Source organism: Talpa occidentalis, unplaced genomic scaffold, assembly GCF_014898055.3.
Source record: "Talpa occidentalis isolate TD23 unplaced genomic scaffold, MPIMG_talOcc4v2.1 talOcc4.6, whole genome shotgun sequence".
NCBI lineage: Eukaryota > Metazoa > Chordata > Mammalia > Eulipotyphla > Talpidae > Talpa > Talpa occidentalis.
The window spans coordinates 37,216,125-37,226,294 of NW_023604972.1; the positions used below are offsets into that span (position 1 = coordinate 37,216,125).

Below are 10,170 nucleotides of genomic sequence, written 5' to 3' on the forward strand. Positions count from 1 at the left end.
CCCTCTCTCCCCCTCCCCTCTCCCCCTCTCCCCCTCTCCCTCCCTCCCTCCCTCCCTCTCTCTCTCTCTCTCTCCCCCTCTCCCCCTCTCCCCCTCTCCCCCTCTCTCCCCCTCTCTCCCCTCTCTCCCCCTCTCCCCCTCCCCTCCGCTACCCCCTCCCCTCCCCCTCCCCCCTCTCTCTCTCTCTCTCTCTCTCTCAAAGCCTGCGCATGCGCTTTACGTGGATTTGCAACATCCGGTTACTGTTGCATCAGCCTCCGCTTGGGCAGAAGCGACTCATCCTTGGGCAGAAGCGACCACCACCCCAGGTCCCCCTGCTGGTGTAAGCCTGGTACTGACATCTGGAATTAAAAACAAAAAACAACCGTAAACTCCATTATCACTTATAACTTTTGCTGGAAACACAGTTTCTCTTAGACCTGTTAATTATAGGCACATTAGTGGCTCAGGAAAACTCATACTATTTTATTTGTACAATAGCACATAATTTGCATGTAAAGAAAATAATAATACCTACATATATTTTGGCACTGAAGATTTGATTTCTTCCTTTACTGAAGAGATCATGTGATAAGCAGGCTGTAGACATTTAAAGGCCATATCACTAGGGTAGCAGGTTTCCCCCTACCCCTTAGTATTTCTGTCTTTTGAGCTTTATGCTTATCATTGATTCTAGCCAGTACTTTTTTGTTCCTCTCCCTAGGCATTAAGCTCAACACAGACGAGGCATTTTAACCTAGGATAAAATTTAAACAGAACTAAAATAACATCTGCCACTTTTATCTAATCCTTAATGATCTAGATTAACCACAGAGTTGTGATTCAGTTTTGGGAATTTGTTTATCTTACTTTTAAAGAATAGAATAGAAAGTTAAATAGTATATTTATGGCCACGATAATGTAATTTTGCATATCCTTTAATGATCTTAATTTTTCTTTTTATTGAGGGAATGTTAGTTTGAACATTAGGTTCAAAGAGTACATTCTTTAACCTCAGCAACTGTGTATATCCTACCATGCCTGACACTAAATGTCCAGTAATATCACTACGAACTAATGGGTTTTCTTAACACATTCCCTCCCTTTGGTAACCAACACTCTATAGTCAATCTATGGTTTGTTCTTTTTGTTTGTTTGTTCATTTGCTTTTTTCCTTTATATTTTATGAGTGGAAACATATAGTATTTATTTTTCTCTTTTTAATTTATTTCATTTAGTATAATCCCCTCAAGTTCCATCCATGTCACAAATGGCAAGATTTCATCATTTCCGTGCCCAAGTAGCATTGCATTGTGTATATATACTGTATCTTCTTTATGGGTTCATCCATTGTCAGGCACTTGAGTTGTTTCTATATCTTGGCCATTGAGAATAGTGGTGCAATGAACCAAGGGGTACATATGTCTTTTCAAATTATTGTCTTCATATCTTTCCAGTGCATACTGAGAAGTGTGTACCTTAATGATTTTACATGTATTTTGGTAAGGAAATAATACTGTTTTTTCTTTCCTATGAATGTATACCAGTCATCTAATTTGCATTGAGAAAAATGAATTGAATGAAGGTTTAGTTATAATCTCTCATGAGTGATGATCTCATATGGAATTGATTTGCATCTATGAGATTTTAAATCAAGGAGACCAATGGGATCTTGTCATTTAAGGGAAAAAAACAAGTCTTCTGCTAAATTTGTATTTTATTTAAAAAATCAAGTTCTCTATATTAAAAGCAAAGAGATGACTTTAGTTCCTTAAAATCTTATGTGCTAGGAACTCTTCTATATACAAGCGATGAAAGAAGACCAGTAGAATTTCTGCTCCCACAAGACCTGTATTCAAGCTGCAGAAACAGAAAGTAAATATACAAATAAATGTGTCATAAATATAATATGTTAAAAATTGCTATGATGATTAAATAAGAGACTTGGTGGAGTATTACAGGCAGGGAGCTAATTATTCAGAGAACTGATGTGACCAGTGGTGAAGGGGAAGGATCTGTCAAAAGAAATTATATCTGAATTCACACCTCAGGAATGGGAAATAGGCAAGATAAACAGATGATACTTGTATTTCAAAAAAAAAAGAGGAAGGGTAAAAGTATTAAACTGATGAAAATTCATAGTGAATCAAATCAGGACTCTTAAGCAATAACTATAGCTTAATTCAAGTGGAACAATGAAACTAGAAACTGTAGAAAATTACCTACTTTATTTTTTTGCACAGAAGAACTGGGGTGTAGGCCAGAGGTGCAGCGGGGTGAGATGATTCAACAGAGACAGAGTGAGGAGCAGAACAGGTGGAGTTACTGAAATACACTGCTGAGGGGAACAGGAAATATCTGCTGTGCCAAGTGTGGGTTAGGTCCCTGGCCGGGGATCAAACTCAGGCCTAGAGGTAAAGTACTGAGACTTAACCCCTAAGCCACCAGGGATGCCCATAATTACCTATTTGACTCATTAAAGAAATATCACTAAGAAGTATGTCTTATGCCACAGGCTTTAGACCCACAAGGATCTATAGCTTCTAATGGGAAAAGATAAAATATCCCCTCAGGAGATAAAGAAGCAACAAAACCAATAGGCCCCAAAGCAGTGTAAATATAGAACTGAGTATAACAAACTTTGCAATACCTAGGAAAGTTTAAAAAAAGGAAAAAAAAAGGAGAAGAGAAAATAGGACCTGGGAATTAGAGTGACAGATAGGATAGAGGTGAAACATACATTTTCAATAGGCAAGCAATTATAACAAAATTTGATAGATTCCTAGGGGATAAAAAAAGCGCTAAATCTAGAGGATATAACTTTATTTTTGCAGCTCTCATTCAGGGTTGAGGTTATTTTCCATCAAACAGTAAATAAAATGTTATCCTTTGGGATTTTAAAACTTTTCTTTTATGAGAAATCTGTAAAACTATTGTGGGTTTCTTCTTTTGAAAGAAATCGGGATAATTACTACACAGAACAGAAATAAAAATGATCAGGATGAAAGACAATATGTGTAGTAATGAAAATGAGAAGAACTTAGCTAAGCAGGCAATAGATTTTAATACTCTGAGGTGTTAAAATTGTCACTTCTAATTTTGAAGTCAAAAGATGAAAAAAAATGTTTAAAAAGGAGGAAGAATCCACAGTAGCAATCCCTCTGCCCACCTGTGACTACGCAGGTGCTTCTTTTTACCAACTCTCCTCTGCAGGGCAGCAGCCTTCCCGCCTGCCTGTAATCTGTACCATGCTGGGACTTTTCTTCACTGACCTCCCTCAGCGGAGGCCGCTTTCCTCAAGACTGACCACCTGCAACCATGCAGGCCTCTCTTAGCAAACCTGTCCCTATAGGGCAGCTCTTCCTGCCCACTTGTGTCTATGCAAGTGTCCTTTGTTCGTCTGTCCCTTTTCTTAATAAACCTGTCCTTTAAATATAAAAAAAGAAAAAAGAAAAAAAGAAAAAGAAATAAAAAGAAGGAAGAATCACCATTTTTAGAAAAAAGGCAAAGGCAGAGATTAAATAAGAGACTTGGTAGAGTCCAGAAGAAATTTTTTAATTCTTTCTTTCTTGAGTAATACTGTTACAAATCCTAAAGTGTCTTTGTCTGACTTTTGCCAATTAATTCCCCACAAATTCAAAGGTGCAATATTTATTGTGGCTCACACTGTAAGAGAAGGGCAAGATGTATCCTGAGCCATGTTCTGGCCTGAGAGTGGCAGGGATCTTGGCTTTACTTGGCTGATTATCAGGTTGGGGTAGCAGAGACCCAGTTTTGAGCTGGGCAATAATATGAGCGCATGCACAGAGACGCCCATGCTCATACCTCCCATGACTCATTAGCATCTTGAAACTCCATCTAGGGGTGTGGGTTTTAGAAAGCTAAAGAGATATAGATCACTTCTAATTCAGTCTTCTGCTATCAGCATCTGCATGGACATCAGGTTCTGCAAATTTTTCCTGAAGACAAGAAACCTCTGCAGGGTTCAACATCTATTTCTCACTGGTGATTTGAAGACTGGTTCTAATAGCTGATGGGCACAAGAGCAGGAAGGGTAGGTCAGCAAGGTCTAGGGATCCTGCAACAATACTGCAATGCATAACATAATCAACAGCCTCTGGAATGAAAAAGCTTAAGCTTTTCATATTATTTTCCTATAATATTTTATTTTGTATGGTTCTTAAAATATTCTTTGATGAAAAACAAGGTCAAAATTAAAATTCAACACATTGAAGAGAAGCTTTTTTTAACTAAAATATTATACTTAAAAGATGATGTTTCCTAATCATCAGGTTTTATGCAAAGATAATGTGAAGAGTGCTAAGGACTACACATCTTCAGAAAAATTTTCTAAATTCTTTTCTCAGCTGGACTTTTGATAAAAAATGTTTTATTCTCTCTCTTTTTAAAAATATTTATTTTATTTAGTTATGCATACAAGAACTGGGGTTTAGGCCAGAGGTGTGAAGGACTACTCATTTCTACATCAGTTTTGTCCATTGTTGAGATCAGAATTTTCTTTTGAAACCATCCTCAGTCCATTTCAACATTTTGCCTAATCGTTTCATATTGAAGATTCTATAACATAAGCAATAAAGAAATAATTTGATTTAGGTAAATATTTTTGTGACTCCACAATGAGCAATGGCAAAGTCTCCCTAAAACGCCATCTTTGAATATATACCATGTTGGCATATCTATCTTGGTAAATTGTTCTTCCAATAATTATTCTAATTTTCATTGATTATGTATGAAATTAACAATAATTTTGGAACAAAAATGATAACTTTATTTCAATTTAGATTAAGAGTTTTAACTTTGCTTCTTTAACTTCCAATCTTGCTCTTGGCTTCTATTAATGATACTTTCAATGGAAGCCAAACTAATATTCACTCTGTTGTCTTTTGCTCTCATTCATTTGGCCCCCGTTGCTCTCTCCTTTCCACAGGATCATGCACTGCCTCAATACCTCTTTGACAGTTTCCCTTGAGTTTGCAATTTAACTTTTTTTTTTATATCAAGCTAACAATGGCAACTTTCTTTCCTTCTATATAGTGATTTTTTTTTTCTCTTGGTCCTTAAATCACATTCAATAGCCTTAACATAACATTCTTTATGTTGAATAACTCTGTCAAAGACTATGAAAAAAATATCAAGATCTTTGATGCACTTTGCCAATTTTATCTCAGAAATAACAGTATAATGATTAACAGTATAGGCTTCAGACAAAGATGACTGAATTTGAATCCTAGTTTTTATACATTGTGTGTACTTAGTTATGTGACTTTAGGAAAGTTACTGAACTACTTTAACACTCAATTTTTCTTATCTTTATAATATAGATAATAATAAAAACTACCTCATATGGTTGTTATGAAGATTAAATGAACAGATACATGTAAAATGTGCAACAGTGACTGATGTAAATTTGGGTATTATTATTATAACTTATCTTTCCTAGATATTTTCTGTTGTCCATCGAAGAGTGAATAAACATATTGGTCATTTCATGTATCTTCCTACACTGCTTATCTCTTAACAAGTATTTATAAATGTATGGGGGAGATATTATTTTTTATAAGAAAAGTATTAACAGCAAACCTGTAACCCTTTCCCTCCAGAAGTCAGATAAAAACCTGTCAATAAATAGCCCAGAGGACATCTATTTGTAAACAGACTTTGACCTTATCTATCTCATAAGCATGTTAATGGTATTTGCTAATGGAAAATATATTGAGGTGTCACCAGTTATAAAATATTTTAGAAGGATATACCTAGTCTCCCAAGATTGGCAGCTTATTTTACACAAATCTGGACTTAACTGATTCAGGGGACATGGGTAGAAAACAGGATATAGTTACATAAGCCTGTGTATATTTGTGTAGTCAAGTGTATAAATCATAATCCCCAAGAGAAAAAAAAAACTTCCTTCTTATGATCAATATTTCTCTTTACATAGCTCGAAATCTTCACTGCTAATCGGAAGCAAAATACTTCCCCAATACGAGTGTGAAAATTAAGATACAGAAGAAATGAGATCAAAGACTAGGAGAGAATTTTCACCCACTTACACATACAACAGAATCCAACAGGAATAAACTTTGCATCTCAGACAGGAAATGATGCAAAGACTAGAAGTCTCCTTCTTACCCAGAAGCAGCTCAGTTAATGAGAGAGTGCCATAACCCCACAAAGGAAAAGCTACTCTACTTCAAACTCCCAGATTTATCCATGACCTCTTTGTTTATAACAGGCCCTTTCAACACTATATAAGAACAAATTTTTTCTTTTGTTCTGGGGAAGTGAGCTTCAAATTTGCTTTGAGATCACAAATCAATAATTGCTTTTTCTTATTGTTTTTCCCAATAAAACCATTTTTCTGGTGAAATAACAGTCTAATTATCTGTTTGAGGTCAGTGTGAATGAAGATGACTTTGGAAGTTGCACCTGGTGATTTCAGAATATATCACAGGAAAAAGTCTCATGTGTACATGATACTTGTTTTGAATCATTAGGTAAGATAAATAATGTGTGGTAATATATGCCTACATATATTACCTACATATATTACCCACACACGTGTGTAGTGAATGCATCTATATTTGTACATATATATGATTATATATATAATTTGCATGATTCTGATTAAGAAGTTCAATTCTGAAAATGAAAATGGGGTAATTTATTATTTCATGCTTTGTTACATAAAGATTTATTAAAGTTCTTAGTCAATGTTCTAGATACCCAGAGTACTAGATTTTGGTTAATAAAAAAAAATATTTATTGTCAGTGGCTTTCCTTGGTATACTTAAGTTACCAAACATCAGGAATTTATTTGGGTACATGATATAAAGTTGATTTTAATACAAAACATTTAACAGTTCCACTTTGTAACAAAATATAGTGCTAAGCTTGGTATATATCACTAACATGCTCTCAATTAAGGTGTTTCCAATCATAATCTATCTCACAGTCATAGAGTCTACCAGTTTTTGACATACCTCATTGAGCCTTCTTTGAACATTTCCTCCTTGTTTTTCTCTTTTACAAGGTTCATAGAATGAATTCTGTCACATTTTTGTAGCTTTGTTTCATTTGAAAGCAACTCTTGGTTTTTGTTTTATGTGATTTTTATCCTTTGTTTTCATGTCATCTTTCCTCCCCTGCTCTCTGAATATAGGTGCTAAAAATGGTACCTATCAGACTGAGAAGATTCCAAAGATGATAGGATACTGTGAAAATACTTCTGAGACCAAAAAAGGAAAGAATGGGAAGATATTAAATGTGATACTTTGAATGTAAAAATAATGGCAGACAAAAATAATTGTAATGTGTCAAGTGAAGATTGCTAATACAGTATGGAGACAAATGGGCTTCTATGTCTTCTTTTAGGAAGCCAGGAAATGGAATAGTATCTCTCTTCATCAACTCTTGATCAGTATTCCAAAAGAAGTTTTTATGGATATTTTATGAAATAAATTGTGGAAAACAAGTCACAGATGTGCTGAGTTAAATAAAGTTAAATAAATTACATTAGAGCTTTACAGTTCAGTGTTTAAAATGCTAATAGCCTATTGAAATCTCCAACAGGAGAAACATCAAATGGGACTTTTCCCAGTGGAACACTTCTTTCTCATGAGACATCTATCAGTCTTAGAGAAGTTGATTGTTTCATGGGATACAGTTTGAGGAACTTTGCTTTACAATATCCATTATTATTCTGCTGGCTTGCTTTCTTCTGTCAACAAGTTGCTATTACTAATTCCCAGTGTCCTGAGAGGTTTGCCAGTCAGCTGTTTGTCATTCAGTTGACTGAATAAAGAAATTGAGTTCTTTTTTGTATGTATAAAGGCTTGCATGAATATCAGGGAGCAGTCTGAAAAGTATCAAGAGACAAAATGAAAATGTTCTTTTTCTGATATGTGATTCAGCATTCCCCATACACTGAAGACTACCTTTTTCTTGTCTTTGAATGACGAAAGTATGATCTCTTTTCCCTGTTGGTTTTCAGGTTTGTTGTAACATTCACAATGTGACTCACTTGTTTCATTCCTTAATATCAGGTATCTAATATATATATCATGTTTAAATTACAATAAATAACTGTTTCGGTGCAAATATTATTGGCAGTATCGAATGCCACACTTTTATTCTGCTATTCCAAAACTTGGTTTTAATTGTATCTCCAATTTTCCATCTTTCTGATTCAAAAGAATAAATATTGCATAACAGGTTACAACTGCTCATAGCAATAACTTACATTACTTTACATACTTGTCTATTTGCAAATTGCCATGTTTCCCTTATTGTACAGTATGTAGAAAGTGACTAATTTGTTTGACCATCTTTATTGAGTTAGCAAAGCTCTTTAAAATATGTCCTTTAACTTCTCAGTCATCTTACATTTATAAATGATAGCTTTCTTCTATAATATGTGATAGGTTACCAAATTCATGAATATTTGTATCTTCTCTATTTTCTCCTATTTCAAATTAACATATTCTGGTGAACCGAAACAATAATGAAAAATATTGGTAACTGAATGTTCCTTGGATTTTTTTTCTCAACTACTTACTGATTTGTGTAAATGGGTATTTGCTCTGCAATTCTAAAATTCCAATCTTTTGTATCCAGAGTTAAAAACAAGTGTTTATGTTCACCTTTAATTGGCTCTTCTTGGGAAATGATTAACTTGTTAATACATATGCTTTTCAGGAAGTACAATTTTATTTCAACTAAGTGATATTGAGAACACAGTTTTTCTGAAATGCAACATATGTTCAACTTTACGGCATGTCCCACTTTCTAGGTAATAATATTATTTATGTAGATTTATTTCCTTCCAAACTGGCTAAGATTTTTTTCCAAACAGCTTTAGAGGCATATAGAATGTTTTAATAGTTATGTAATATAAAAAAAATGTTACAAATATATATGTGTGTGTATGTGCATGTCAGAAAGTGAAAGTTACTGGATGGTTTCCCTCATTTGAGGAATTTAAATAATACAGACAGAAAACTGACAAAGCACAACAAGAATAATTCTTAGACTATTTGAAAAATAAACTTGTTACCTGACAGAATGGAGGTAAAGTAGGATGGGACAGGGTAAGGGAGGCAATAAGATACAGCTTTAGAGTTTTGGTGCAGGGTGAGTAAAATATATGCATGTATGGAGGTATGAAATCATACCCCCCAAATTATATATTTAAGTAAATGACAAATAAAAAAAAAGAAACACATAAAGAACCAAAGGAAAAAAAAAACAAAAACAATTGTCATGGGTAGTAGATAAGCATAAATACTAAATGAATAAGATAAATAAGCTTATGAACAATTAGCATCTTAAATTAGAGATCAAATTTATTTATTATATTTATTTTGTATTGTATTTTCATCTTATCTTCATAATCTAGTTCAGTAAGGTTTATTGAATAAATGGTTATACAAATGCTTAGAAACAAAAGCTTATTGAGTAAATGATTAAATAAATAATAGATGAGTACATCAAAATATGATTTTCTCTATATCTATACAGTATAGACATCACTATTATTATAATATGGTGTTTACTACATAATATAGAAAGATATATAAACATATATGTTTGCCTATATGTGAATATGTACATGACACATGGATGGTATCATATACACATATGAATGCATATATAGTGAGAGTGAGACTCTTACATCAATGCAGATGAAATAAATATGAAAATCAACAAGATTTTTAACTATTCATTTATTCAAAAATATTTGTGGAAAAAATTCTGAATATCTGCTACATGACAGGTATAAGGTTAATGCTCTTACTATATTCTCAGTTTCATAGACTCCAGAAGAATATATCTCCAAAACTTTCTTGCATGAAATGTTTCTTCAAGGACAATATGTTAATAGAAAAATTAAAAATTAATTCTGTCTACAGACTAAATGACAAGAAACTAAAAATTTGGTGACTTCAAAAATGCAAAGTAAATTAAATATATATATATATATAACAAGAACACATAGAAATAAAAATAATATAAATGAAATATATTCAAACAGGCCTTGGTGGAACTGAAAAATGTAAGTGAAAACTGACAATTATTGAAGACATATTATATGTATACTATTGGTTTAATATCAAGAACACAGAGATATTAGTACCTCATTTTTCTGTATCTGAAAATTTCTTTCTATTTGTC

At 33.5% G+C, this 10,170-nt stretch overlaps 1 long non-coding RNA gene across 1 annotated transcript; it reads left to right on the plus strand.

The window, feature by feature from the left end:
• Window positions 1-261: 261 nt before the first annotated feature.
• LOC129144747 (uncharacterized) lies at window positions 262-6,490 on the plus strand. The gene is made up of 3 exons (XR_008549275.1): window positions 262-331; window positions 1,770-1,854; window positions 6,392-6,490. It is a non-coding gene; the product is annotated as an uncharacterized LOC129144747 (long non-coding RNA).
• The last annotated feature ends 3,680 nt before the right edge of the window (window positions 6,491-10,170 follow it).